The sequence below is a fragment of the Arachis hypogaea genome, chromosome 16, assembly GCF_003086295.3.
Source record: "Arachis hypogaea cultivar Tifrunner chromosome 16, arahy.Tifrunner.gnm2.J5K5, whole genome shotgun sequence".
In the NCBI taxonomy this organism is placed as follows: domain Eukaryota; kingdom Viridiplantae; phylum Streptophyta; class Magnoliopsida; order Fabales; family Fabaceae; genus Arachis; species Arachis hypogaea.
The window spans coordinates 65,503,409-65,517,858 of record NC_092051.1 but is presented as its reverse complement, the minus strand read 5'-3'; the positions used below and the strand labels follow the sequence as shown (position 1 = coordinate 65,517,858).

Here is a 14,450-nt window from a genome sequence, read left to right as displayed (position 1 = left end):
TAGAGCAAGTAGAGGTGAGGGCTAAAGTAAGAGAAGAGAGGGGTGGAAGGGAGAAAAAGAGAAGAAGTAGAGAAAATAGAAGAAAAGAAGTGTAAGAAAATAGGGGCGTGCGTATGCACAAAGGGGTGTGCGCACGCACAGAGGTTCACGCGTACGCGTGGGATGGCGAAAATCGGAAGGCGACTTGTACGCGTGGGCACTGATGATCGGATAATTTATACGCTTTTTGGCATTGTTTTTACATAGTTTTTAGAATGATTTAGTTAGTTTTTAGTATATTTTTATTAGTTTTTAAATAAAAATCACATCTGGACTTCACTATGAGTTTGTGTGTTTTTCTGTGATTTTAGGTAATTTCTGGCTGAAATTGAGGATGTTGGATTCTGACCTCCCTGCTGATGACAAGTCATCTTAGCCTATTTTAACTAGTCTTTTTCTTTTGTTTTCATTAGAATTATGCACTTTCTTGAGCTACAAGCAAGCCAATTAGCTAGATTTTCATGTTTCCTTTGATTTAATCAACCATGTATGAATTCATGCTATTTCATGAGGTTTTATACTATAATTGTCACATATTATGAAAGAATGAATATCTCATGATTTTAAGCATAGCTTTGATGTGTTTGGTTGATTAATGATAGGTGAAGAAAGCTTGGAGAAAGGTTGAAGCAAGAAGGAATAGCTAGGAGTAAAGAGAAGACAATGGAATAAGTGAAATTAAACCAGGAAGCAAAAAGCTGGACCTAAAGTTAGCCTCAAACTTTTGCACAAACTTTTGGGTGAAAAGTTAGCCCCAACGTTAGCCCCTAACTTGGAGGCTAACGTTGGCATGATGAAAATCACTCCCTGGGTACCAAAAGTTTGCGCCAACATTAGCCCCCTAACTTGGTGGCTAATGTTGGCACATGAAAATCACCCCTGGGCACCAAAAGTTTGCGCCAACGTTAGCCCCCTAACTTTGAGGCTAATGTTGGCATGAAGAAAACCTCCCTGGGCACCAAAAGTTTGCGCCAACGTTAGCCCCCTAACTTGGTGGCTAACGTTGGCACATGAAAATCACAAGGGGAGGAGCAAAAGCCTCCTAACTTGGTGGCTAACGTTGGCACATGAAAATCACAAGGGGAGGAGCAAAAGTTTGCGCCAACGTTAGCCCCTAACTTGGTGGCTAACGTTGGCGCCACAAGTGCACAAGGTAAGGCCAACGTTAGTGCCAAAGTTAGACCCCTAAATTTGGCACCAACGTTGGTATCAGATGGATATAGTTGCTGATATGAAAAGTTTGAGCAAAAGTTAGCCCCTTAACTTTTGCTCAAGCTTTTGGTCCAACTTTTGCAAAACTCCAACCCGGTTCAATTGGTTCACTTTGGTTCTTCTCCAAACTTCAAGAGCAATCAACCAAGGCCTCTTTCAACCCAATTCCACCAAGAGCAAAGGCCCAACTCAAGGCTTGAAGATCATTTGAAGAAAGTGTATAAATAGGATAGAATTCAAGTTCTTCGGGGAGCTTTTCTTTTGGAATTTTCATAATAGTTTTCGGAGAGCTTTGGATATTGAGTGATCTTTAATTTCTTTGTCTTGGGGAAGGAGAATTCACTTCTCTTCCTCTCAGTTTTATTGCTTTCAATTTCAATTACAATTGTCTTGGATTTTGGGTTGGAGAATTGAAGAAATTCTGTTTCAATCTCAACCTTGGATCTCACTGCTTTATTTACTGCTTGATTGAATTTCAAGTTCTGTTAATTGCTCTTCATCCACTTTCTTTGAATTTCAATTTCAATTTCTTGTTGAATCTAGGAAGGCATTGAGATCTAGACTTGGTTTTTTAGTCTCTGGGTCCTGAGATCTAGTTTCCCAATTTTACATTTTCTGTTTACTGTTTTCATGTTTATTTACTTTTCTGCTTCAAGATCCAATCTAACCCAAGCCTTCTTCTACTTCTCTGCTTGATGCAATTTACTTTTCCTTGTTTAAATTCTGCAAATCCAATCCCCAATTCCCTTTACAATTCCAGCCGTTTACATTTCTTGCACTTTAAGATTCTTGCAATTTACTTTTCTTGCATTCTAAGTTTCTGCTATTTAATTTCTTGTTCTTTAAGATTTAGCATTTTAATTCCCTGTTCTCTTTACTTCCATGCAATTTAATTTCTGCAAATCACAAAACACTCAACCAAATCTTGATTCGCTTGACTAAATTAACCACTAAGCTAAAATTGCTCAATCCTTCAATCCTTGTGGGATCGACCTCACTCCCGTGAGTTTTTATTACTTGATACGACCCGATACACTTGCCGGTTAGATTTGTGTGTTTTGGGAGAAATTTATTTTTCACCAAAATACTCATCACCTGCACTCGAAATGGATTTTCTAGAGTTACAGAAACCCAATTAGCGCGTTCTCAATTGCATTGGAAAGTGGACATCCAAGGCTTTCAAGCAATATATAATAGTCCGTACTTTGCCCGAGTTTTGACGACGCAAACTAGCATTCAAACGCTAACTTCCTGCCCTATTCTAGAGTTAAACGCCAGAAACAGGTTGCAAATCAGAGTTAAACGCCAGAAACAGGCTACAACCTGGCGTTTAACTCCGAAAAGAGTCTCTACACATGAAAGCTCAATGCTCAGCCCAAGCACACACCAAGTGGGGCCGGAAGTAGATTTCTGCATCATTTACTCATCTCTGTAAGCCCTAGTAACTAGTTTAGTATAAATAGGACTTTTTACTATTGTATTTGAATCTTTTGAATAATTTTATGTTCAGAGATCACGTTTAGGGGGCTGGCCATTCGGCCATGCCTGGACCACTTTCACTTATGTATTTTTCAATGGTTGAGTTTCTACACCCCATAGATTAAGGTGTGGAACTCTGCTGTTCCTCATGAATTAATGCAAAGTACTATTGTTTTTCTATTCAATTCAAGCTTATTCTTATTCCAAGATATTCACTCGTACTTCAACCTGATAAGTATGCCTGACAACCACTTCCATTCTATCTGCAATAGCTTGAGCGTTTATCTCTTGGGCTCCTGGTTCAGATAAGAGTCTTCGTGGTATAAGCTAGAATTATTGGCGGTCATTCTTGAGATTCGGAAAGTCTAAACCTTGTCTGTGGTATTCCGAGTAGGATCCGGAATGGGATGACTGTGACGAGCTTCAAACTCACGAGTGCTGGGCGTAGTGACAAACACAAAAGGATCAACGGATCCTATTCCAACATGAGTGAGAACTGACAGATGATTAGCCGTGCGGTGACAGCGCATTTGGACCATTTTCACTGAGAGAACGGGAGGTATCCATTGACGACGGTGATGCCCAACATACAACTTGCCATGGAAAGGGGTATGAATGATTGAATGAAGACAATAGGAAAGCAGAAGTTCAGGAGGAACAAAGCATCTCCATATGCTTATCTGAAATTCCTACCAATGAATTGCATAAGTATCTCTATCCTATTTTATATTTTATTTATATTTTAATTATCAAAATCCCATAACCATTTGAATCCGCCTGACTTAGATTTACAAGGATGACCATAGCTTGCTTCAAGCCGACAATCTCCGTGGGATCGACCCTTACTCACGTAAGGTTTATTACTTGGATGACCCAGTGCACTTGCTGGTTAGTTGTGCGAATTTGTGAAGAAGAATTGAGATTATGATAGTGCGTACCAAGTTGTTGTTGCCATTGAGATCACAATTTCGTGCACCAAGTTTTAGGTGCCGTTGCCGGGGATTGTTCGAGTTTGGACAATTGACGGTTCATCTTATTGCTCAGATTAGGTAATTTTATTTTTAATTTTAAGCTTTTTGTTTTTATTGTTTTTATTTTCGAAAAATTTTCAAAAAAAAAAATGAAAATAAATTATTCTATGACTTCAGAATTTTTAAGAATGAATTCTAGAGTTTCATGACGATCTATTGAAGTCTGGCTGGCTGTAAAGCCATGTCTAATCTTTTGGACCGAGGTTTCAACTTATCATCACAAGAGCTTGTTGATTTCTATCAATCTTGCTGTTGTATGTAATGTTCTGCTGAAGCTTGGCTGGCCATTAGCCATGTCTAGTATTTTGGATCGGAGCTTTCACTGAAAGCTTGGCTGGCTAGTAAGCCATGTCTAATTCCTGGACCGAAGCCATGTCTTGTGTTTCTTGTTTGAATCTAGTGTTAAATTTTAAGTTTGGTGTCAATTGCATGCTTTTATAATTTTCTTTATTTTTCGAAAACTCATGCATGGTGTTCCTCATGATCTTCAAGTTGTTCTTGATGATCTTCTTTTTTGATCTTTGCATTTTCATGTTTTGAGTCTTTTCTTGTTTTTCATATGCATTTCAATTTGTTAGTGTCTAAAGTTTGAAAATTTCTAAGTTTGGTGTCTTGCATGTCTTTCTTTTCTTAAAAATTTTCAAAAATAAGTTCTTAGTGTTCATCTTGACATTCAAAGTCTTCTTGGTGTTCATCTTGACACTCAAAGTGTCCTTGCATGCATCATATGTTTTGATCTTGAATTTTCAAGTTTTGATCTTGACATTCAAAAATATCTTTTCCTTATTTTGCTCATAATTTTCGAAAATTTGGTTTGATTTAGTCAAAAGTTTTAAATTTTAGTTGTTTCTTATGAGTCAAGTCAAATCTTCAATTTAAAAATCCCATCTTTTCAAAACTTTTTCGAAAATTAAATCTTTTTCAATTTTCTTTTATAATTTTCGAAAATTTTAAAAATGATTTTCAAAATCTTTTTCTTAATTTCATTCCATATTTTCAAAATATTTACTAACAATTAATGTGATTGATTCAAAAATTTTAAAGTTTGTTACTTGTCTATTAAGAAAGGTTCAATCTTTAAATTTTAGAATTGATGAGCGGATAATTTATACGCTTTTTGACATTGTTTTTAGTATGTTTTTAGTAGGATCTAGTTACTTTTATGGATGTTTTCATTAGTTTTTATGTTAAATTCACATTTCTGGACTTTACTATGAGTTTGTGTGTTTTTCTGTAATTTCAGGTATTTTCTGGCTGAAATTGAGGGACTTGAGCAAAAATCAGATTCAGAGGTTGAAGAAGGACTGCTGATGCTGTTGGATTCTGACCTCCCTGCACTCAAAGTGGATTTTCTGGAGCTACAGAACTTGAAATGGCGCGCTTCCAATTGCGTTGGAAAGTAGACATCCAGGGCTTTCCAGCAATATATAATAGTCTATACATTGGCCAAGAATTGACGACGTAAACTGGCGTTCAACGCCAGCCTTCTGCCCAAATCTGGCGTCCAGCGCCAGAAAAGGATCCAAAACCAGAGTTGAACGCCCAAACTGGCACAGAAACTGGCGTTCAACTCCACAAATGGCCTCTGCACGTGCAACACTCAGGCTCAGCCCAAACACACACCAAGTGGGCCCCGGAAGTGGATTTATGCATCAATTACTTACTCATGTAAACCCTAGTAGCTAGTTTATTATAAATAGGACCTTTTACTATTGTATTAGGCATCTTTTGATCATCTTAGGATCTTAGGATCATCTTTGAACGCATTGTTCTTAGATCAAGGGGGCTGGCCATCTCGGCCATGCCTGGACCTTTCACTTATGTATTTTCAAACGGTAGAGTTTCTACACTCCATAGATTAAGGTGTGGAGCTCTGCTGTTCCTCAAAGATTAATGCAAAGTACTTCTGTTTTCTATTCAATTCATCTTATTTCACTTCTAAGATATCCATTCGCACCCAAGAACGTGATGAAGGTGATGATTATGTGTGACGCTCATCATCCTTCTCCCTTATGAACGCGTGCCCGACAAACACTTCTGTTCTACATGAATTAAGCTAGAATGAATATCTCTTAGATCTCCTAACCAGAATCTTCGTGGCGTAAGCTAGAATGATGGTGGCATTCAAGAGAATCCGGAAAGTCTAAACCTTGTCTGTGGTATTCCGAGTAGGATTCAATGATTGAATGACTGTGACGAGCTCCTAACTCGCGATTGCAGGGCGTTAGTGACAGACGCAAAAGGATAGTAAATCCTATTCCAGCATGATCGAGAACCGACAGATGAATAGCCGTGCCGTGACAGGGTGCGTGAGCATATTATTCACTGAGAGGATAAGATGAAGCCATTGACAAGGGTGATGCCTCCAGACGATTAGCCGTGCCGTGACAGGGCATTGGATCATTTTCCCGTGAGATGACCGAAAGTAGCCGTTGACAGTGGTGATGTATCACATAAAGCCAGCCATGGAAAGGAGTAAGACTGATTGGATGAAGATAGCAGGAAAGCAGAGGTTCAGAGGAACGAAAAGCATCTCCATTCGCTTATCTGAAATTTCTACCAATGAGATTTACAAGGTGACCATAGCTTGCTTCATACCAACAATCTCCGTGGGATTCGACCCTTACTCACGTAAGGTATTACTTGGACTACCCAGTGCACTTGCTGGTTAGTTGTATCGAAGTTGTGACAATTATGTATTAAGATCAGCGCACCAAGTTGCTCACGTTGCCAGGGATTGTTTGAGCCTGGACATCACAATTTCGTGCACCAAGTTTTTGGTGCCGTTGCCGGGGACTTAATTGTTCCTGTTTGGCGCCAAGAATCGTCTGAGATCCCAATCCCGGCAACAACACCAAGTTTTTGGCGCCGTTGCCGGGGATTATTTGAGTTTGGACAACTGACGGTTCATCTTGTTGCTCAGATTAGGTAATTTTCTTTTTATTTTATTTTCAAAAATTTTTCAAAAATATTTCTAAAATTTTCTCATCTGTTTTCGAAAAAAAAAATTATAAAAATGTTTTCAAAAATTTTATTCAAGATTTTTAAGAATGAATTCTAGTGTTTCATGAAGCATGTGAAGCCTGGCTGGCTGTAAAGCCATGTCTAAATTCTTTTGGACTGAGGCTTCCAAACCATCAGAGGTAAGTTACATACTTGATAAATGATGAGCAGCAATTTGTTATCAAGATCAATATACTCTGATGTTAAAATGCTGAAGCTTGGCTGGCCATTGGCCATGTCTAGTGTTTTGGACTGGAGCTTTCTTTGAAAGCTTGGCTGGCTAGTGAGCCATGTCTAATTCCTGGACTGAAGCTTTAGACTAAGAATGCAAGATTCCTGGAATTCATATTAAAAATTTTGGAATCCTTATTTTTCTTTTTTTCAATTAATTCTTCGAAAAAAAATCCAAAAAAATTAGAAAATCATAAAAATAAAAAATATTTCATGTTTCTTGTTTGAGTCTTGAGTCATATCATAAGTTTGGTGTCAATTGCATATGCATCTTGCATTTTTCGAAAATTTCATGCATTCATAGTGTTCTTCATGATCTTCAAGATGTTCTTGGTAAGTCTTCTTGTTTGATCTTGATGATTTTTTGTTTTGTGTCTTTTCATGTTTATCATATGCATTCTTGAATTCTTAGTGCGTAAGCATTAAAGAATTCTAAGTTTGGTGTCTTGCATGTTTTCTTTGCATTAAAGGTTTTTCAAATTGTGTCTATGATGTTCATCTTGGCATTCAAAGTGTTCTTGGTGTTAATCTTGACATTCATAGCATTCTTGCATGCAACACATGTTTTGATCTAAAAATTTCATGCATTGCATCTTTTTAGTGTTTTTCTCTTGCATCATAAAAATTCAAAAATCAAAAAAATATCTTTCCCTTTTTCTCTCATCAAATTCGAAAATTGAGTTGACTTTTTCAAAAATTTTTAAAAATCAAATTGTTTCTCATAAGTCAAATCAAATTTTCAATTTGAAAATCTTATCTTTTTCAAAATCTTTTTCAAAAATCAAATCTTTTTCAAAATTTTTTGGTTATTTTCGAAAATTTCAAAAAAAAAATATTTTTCAAAAATATTTTTCTTATTTTTATATCAAATTTTCGAAAATAACATAATCAATTAATGTTTTGATTCAAAAAATTTGAAGTTTGTTACTTGCTTGTTAAGAAAGATTCAAACTTTAAATTCTAGAATCATATCTTGTGATTTCTTGTGAATCAAGTCATTAATTGAGATTTTAAAAATCAAATCTTTTTCAAAATTAGTTTCTAAAATATCTTCTTATCTTATCTTTTTCAAAAATATCTTTTCAAAATATCTTTTCTAACTTCCTAACTTCTTATCTTTTCAAAATTTGTTTCAACTAACTAACTAACTTTTTGATTGTTTCTTAACTTTTTCAAAACTACCTAACTAACTCTCTCTCTCTAATTTTCGAAAATATCTTCCCTCTTTTTCAAAATTTCTTTTTTAATTAACTAATTGTTTTTATTTTTATTTTTGATTTCAAAAAAATTTTCGAAAAAAAATACTAAACATTTTTCAAAAACCATTTTCAAAAATCACTAACTCCTTTTCAAAAATAATTTTCGAAAATTCCCTCCTTCTCTCTCATCTTATTCTATTTATTTATTCATCTACTAACATCTCTTCCTCACATCATCACCAAATTCGAACCCCCTCCTCTATCTGTGTTCGAATTTCTTCTTCTTTTCTTCTACTAACAATAAGGATCCTCTTTACTGTGACATAGAGGATTCCTCTTCTTTTCTTTTTCTCTCCTCTTTCTTATGAGCAAGGACAGAGAAAAAGGCATTCTTGTTGAAGCTGATCCAGAACCTGAAAGGACTCTGAAGAAAAAATTAAGAGAAGCTAAATTACAACAATCTAGAGACAACTTGATTGAAAATTTCGAACAAGTAAAGGAGATGGCAGCCGAACCCAACAACAATGCAAGGAGAATGCTTGGTGACTTCACTACACCTAATTCCAATTTACATGGAAGAAGCATCTCCATTCCTGCCATTGGAGCAAACAACTTTGAGCTGAAACCTCAGTTAGTTTCTCTGATGCAGCAGAACTGCAAGTTTCATGGACTTCCATCTGAAGATCCTTTTCAGTTCTTAACTGAATTCTTGCAGATATGTGATACTGTTAAGACTAATGGAGTAGATCCTGAAGTCTACAGGCTCATGCTTTTCCCTTTTGCTGTAAGAGACAGAGCTAGATTATGGTTGGATTCTCAACCCAAAGACAGCCTGAACTCTTGGGATAAGCTGGTCACGGCTTTCTTAGCCAAGTACTTTCCTCCTCAAAAGTTGAGCAAGCTTAGAGCTGATGTTCAAACCTTCAGACAGAAAGAAGGTGAATCCCTCTATGAAGCTTGGGAAAGATACAAACAGTTGACTAAAAAGTGTCCTTCTGACATGCTTTCAGAATGGACCATCCTGGATATATTCTATGATGGTTTATCTGATCTATCAAAGATGTCACTGGACACTTCTGCAGGTGGATCCATTCACCTAAAGAAAACGCCTGCAGAAGCTCAAGAACTCATTGACATGGTTGCTAATAACCAGTTCATGTACACTTCTGAAAGAAATCCTGTGAATAATGGGATGCCTATGAAGAAGGGAGTTCTTGAAGTTGATACTCTGAATGCCATATTGGCTCAGAATAAAATATTGACTCAGCAAGTCAATATGATCTCTCAGAGTCTGCATGGAATGCAAGCTGCATCCAACAGTACTCAAGAGGCATCTTCTGAAGAAGAAGCCTATGATCCTGAGAACCCTGCAATAGCAGAGGTGAATTACTTAGGTGAACCTTATGGAAACACCTATAACTCAACATGGAGAAATCATCCAAATTTCTCATGGAAGGATCAAAAGCCCCAACAAGGCTTTAATAATGGTGGAAGAAACAGGTTTAGCAATAGCAAGCCTTTTCCATCATCAACTCAGCAACAGACAGAGAACTCTGAACAAAATGCTTCTAATTTAGCAAATCTAGTCTCTGATCTATCTAAGGCCACTGTAAGTTTCATGAATGAAACAAGATCTTCCATTAGAAATCTGGAAGCACAAGTGGGCCAGCTGAGTAAAAGGATCACTGAAATCCCTCCTAGTACTCTCGCAAGCAATACAGAAGAGAATCCAAAAGGAGAGTGCAAGGCCATTGACATAAGCGCCATGGCCGAACCTGTGAGGAGAGGAGAGGACGTGAATCCCAAGGAGGAAGACCTCCTGGGACGTCCAGTGGTCAATAAGGAGCTTCCCTCTGAGGAACCAAAGGACTCTGAGGCTCATCTAGCGACCATAGAGATTCCATTAAACCTCCTTATGCCCTTCATGAGCTCTGATGAGTATTCCTCTTCTGAAGAGAATGAGGATGTTACTGAAGAGCAAACTGCCAAGTTTCTTGGTGCAATCATGAAGCTGAATGCCAAATTATTTGGCATTGATACTTGGGAAGTTGAACCTCCCTTGTTCATCAATGAACTAAGTGATCTGGATCAACTGACATTGCCTCAGAAGAGACAGGATCCTGGAAAGTTCATAATACCCTGCACCATAGGCACCATGATCTTTAAGGCTCTGTGTGACCTTGGTTCAGGAATAAACCTCATGCCCCTCTCTGTAATAGAGAAACTGGGAATCTATGGGGTGCAAGCTGCTAAAATCTCATTAGAGATGGCAGACAGCTCAAGAAAACAGGCATATGGACAAGTAGAGGACGTGTTAGTAAAGGTTGAAGGCCTTTACATCCCTGCTGATTTCATAGTCCTGGATACTGGAAAGGAAGAGGATGAATCCATCATCCTAGGAAGACCTTTCCTGGCCACAGCAAGAGCTGTGATTGATGCTGACAGAGGTGAAATATTCCTTCAATGGAATGAGAAGTCCCTTGTGTTTAAAACTCAAGGATCTCCCTCTGCAACCATGGAGAGGAAGCAGAAAAAGCTTCTCTCCAAGCAGAGTCAACCCGAGCCCCCACAGTCAAACTCTAAGTTTGGTGTTGGGAGGCCACAACCAAACTCTAAGTTTGGTGTTGAACTCCCATATCCAAACTCTAAGTTTGGTGTTGGAGAGTCTCAACAAAGCTCTGCACATCTGTGAGGCTCCATGAGAGCCCACTGTCAAGCTATTGACATTAAAGAAGCGCTTGTTGGGAGGCAACCCAATGTTTATCTAATTCTTATTTTTATTGTTTTTCATGTTTTCTTAGGTTCATGATCATGTGGAGTCACAAAATAAATATAAAAATTGAAAACGGAATAAAAAAAAGGAGAAGAAAAATTACACCCTGGAGGAGCATCTGTCTGGCATTCAGCGCCAGAACAGAGCATGGTTCTGGCGCTGAACGCCCAAAATGGGCAGCTTCTGGGCACTGAACGCCAGAACAGGCATGGTTCTGGCGTTCAACGCCAGAAATGGTACACAGATGGGCGTTGAACGCCCAAAATGGCCACCAACCTGGCGCTGAACGCCCAGAGTTGAATACAAAGGCATTTTTACATGCCTAATGGGTGCAGGGATGTAAATCCTTGAACACCTCAGGATCTGTGGACCCCACAGGATCCCCACCTACCTCCACTCACTTCTTCTCACCACTCTCTTTCACACAACCCCATAAACACTCTTACCCAAAAACCCTTCACCAATCACCTCAAACTCTCTTCCCCATCACCTCTTCACCACTCACATCCACCCACTCTTCCCCATAAACCTACCTCATAAACTCCACCTACCTTCAAAATTCAAAACCAATTTCCCACCCAAACCCACCCATATGGCCGAACCTTAACCCCCCTCCCTTCCCTATATAAAGACCTCCATTCTTCATCAAATTCACACAACACACCCCTCTACACTCTCCTTAGCCGAAACCACATCTCCCTCTCCCTCTCCATATTTCTTCTTCTTCTTCTTCTATTCTTTTGTATATTGCTCGAGGGCAAGCAATATTCTAAGTTTGGTGTGGTAAAAGCATAGCTTTTTTGTTTTTTCATTACCATTGATGGCACCCAAGACCGGAGAATCCTCTAGAAGAGGGAAAGGGAAGACAAAAGCTTCCACATCCGAGTCATGGGAGATGGAAAGATTCATCTCTAAAGCCCATCAAGACCACTCTATGATGTTGTGGCCAAGAAGCAGGTGATCCCTGAGGTCCCTTTTAAACTCAAAAGAAATGAGTATCCGGAGATCCGACATGAAATTCAAAGAAGAGGTTGGGAAGTTCTAACAAATCCCATCCAACAAGTCGGCATCCTAATGGTTCAAGAGTTCTATGCCAATGCATGGATCACCAAGAACCATGATCAAAGTAAGAACCCGGATCCAAAGAACTATGTTACAATGGTTCGGGGGAAATACTTAGATTTTAGTCCGGAAAATGTGAGGTTGGCGTTCAACTTGCCAAACATGGAAGAGAACGCACGCCCCTACACAAGGAAAGTCAACTTTGATCAAAGGTTGGACCAAGTCCTTATGGACATATGTGTAGAAGGAGCTCAATGGAAGATTGACTCCAAAGGCAAGCCGGTTCAACTAAGAAGATTGGACCTCAAGCCTATAGCTAGAGGATGGTTGGAGTTTATTCAATGCTCAATCATTCCCACTAGCAACCGGTCTGAAGTTACTATAGACCGGGCCATCATGATCCATAGCATCATGATTGGAGAAGAGGAGGAAGTTCATGAGATTATACCTCAAGAACTCTACAAGGTGGCTGACAAGTCCTCCACCATGGCAAGGTTAGCCTTTCCTCACCTCATTTGCCACCTATGCAATTCAGCTGGGATTGACATAGAGGGAGATATCCTCATTAAAGAGGAAAAGCCCATCACTAAGAAAAAGATGGAGCAAGCAAGAGAGCCCAGTCATGGAGCTCAAGAGGCGCAAGAAGCACATCACCATGAGATTCCGGAAATGCCTCAAATGCACTTTCCTCCACAAAACTATTGGGAGCACATCAACACCTCCCTAGAAGAATTGAGTTCCAATATGGGACAACTAAGAGTGGAACATCAAGAGCACTCCATCATGCTTCATGAAATAAGAGAAGATCAAAAAGCAATGAGGGAGGAGCAACAAAGACAAGGAAGAGACATAGAAGAGCTCAAGGACATCATTGGTTCCTCAAGAAGGAAACGCCACCATCACTAAGGTGGATTCATTCCTTGTTCTTATTTCCTCTGTTTTTCGTTTTCTATGTTATGTGCTTATCTATGTTTGTGTCTTCATTACATGATCATTAGTAGTTAGTAACTTTGTCTTAAAGTTATGAATGTCCTATGAATCCATCACCTCTCTTAAATGAAAAATGTTTTAATTCAAAAGAACAAGAAGTACATGAGTTTCAAATTTATCCTTGAACTTAGCTTAATTATATTGATGTGGTGACAATGCTTCTTGTTTTCTGAATGTATGCTTGAACAGTGCATATGTCTTTTGAAGTTGTTGTTTAAGAATGTTAAATATGTTGGCTCTTGAAAGAATGATGACTAGGAGACATGTTATTTGAAAATCTGAAAAATCATAAAAACGATTCTTGAAGCAAGAAAAAGCAGCAAAGAACAAAGCTTGCAGAAAAAAAAAAGGGGCGAAAAAAAATAGAAAAAACAAATAATAATAAAGAAAAAGAAAAAGCAAGCAGAAAAAGCCAATAACCCTTAAAACCAAAAGGCAAGGGCAAATAAAAAAGGGATCCCAAGGCTTTGAGCATCAGTGGATAGGAGGGCCTAAAGGAATAAAATCCTGGTCCAAGCGGCTAAACCAAGCTATCCCTATCCATGTGCTTGTGGCGTGTAGGTGTCAAGTGAAAACTTGAGACTGAGCGGTTAAAGTCAAGGTCCAAAGAAAAAGAAGAGTGTGCTTAAGAACCCTGGACACCTCTAATTGGGGACTTTAGCAAAGCTGAGTCACAATCTGAAAAGGTTCACCCAATTATGTGTCTGTGGCATTTATGTATCCGGTGGTAATACTGGAAAACAAAGTGCTTAGGGCCACGGCCAAGACTCATAAAGAAGTTGTGTTCAAGAATCATCATACTGAACTAGGAGAGTCAATAACACTATTCGAAATCTGAAGTTCCTATAGATGCCAATCATTCTGAACCTCAATGGATAAAGTGAGATGCCAAAACTATTCAAGAGGCAAAAAGCTATAAGTCCCGCTCATATGATTGCAGCTATGTTTCATTGATAGTTTGGAATTTTTAGTATATTCTCTTCTTTTTATCCTATTTGATTTTCAGTTGCTTGGGGACAAGCAACAATTTAAGTTTGGTGTTGTGATGAGCGGATAATTTATACGCTTTTTGACATTGTTTTTAGTAGGATCTAGTTACTTTTAGGGATGTTTTCATTAGTTTTTATGTTAAATTCACATTTCTGGACTTTACTATGAGTTTGTGTGTTTTTCTGTAATTTCAGGTATTTTCTGGCTGAAATTGAGGGACTTGAGCAAAAATCAGATTCAGAGATTGAAGAAGGACTGCTGATGCTGTTGGATTCTGACCTCCCTGCACTCAAAGTGGTGTTTCTGGAGCTATAGAAGTCGAAATGGCGCGCTTCTAATTGCGTTGGAAAGTAGACATCCAGGGCTTTCCAGCAATATATAATAGTCCATACTTTGGCCAAGAATTGACGACGTAAACGGGCGTTCAACGCCAGCCTTCTG

At 38.5% G+C, this 14,450-nt stretch overlaps 1 non-coding gene across 1 annotated transcript; it reads right to left on the bottom strand.

Annotated features, from left to right (window-relative positions):
- Window positions 1-9,092: 9,092 nt before the first annotated feature.
- On the bottom strand, window positions 9,093-9,200 carry LOC112761174 (small nucleolar RNA R71). Its single transcript, XR_003181582.1, has one exon. It is a non-coding gene; the product is annotated as a small nucleolar RNA R71 (small nucleolar RNA).
- Window positions 9,201-14,450: the final 5,250 nt, after the last annotated feature.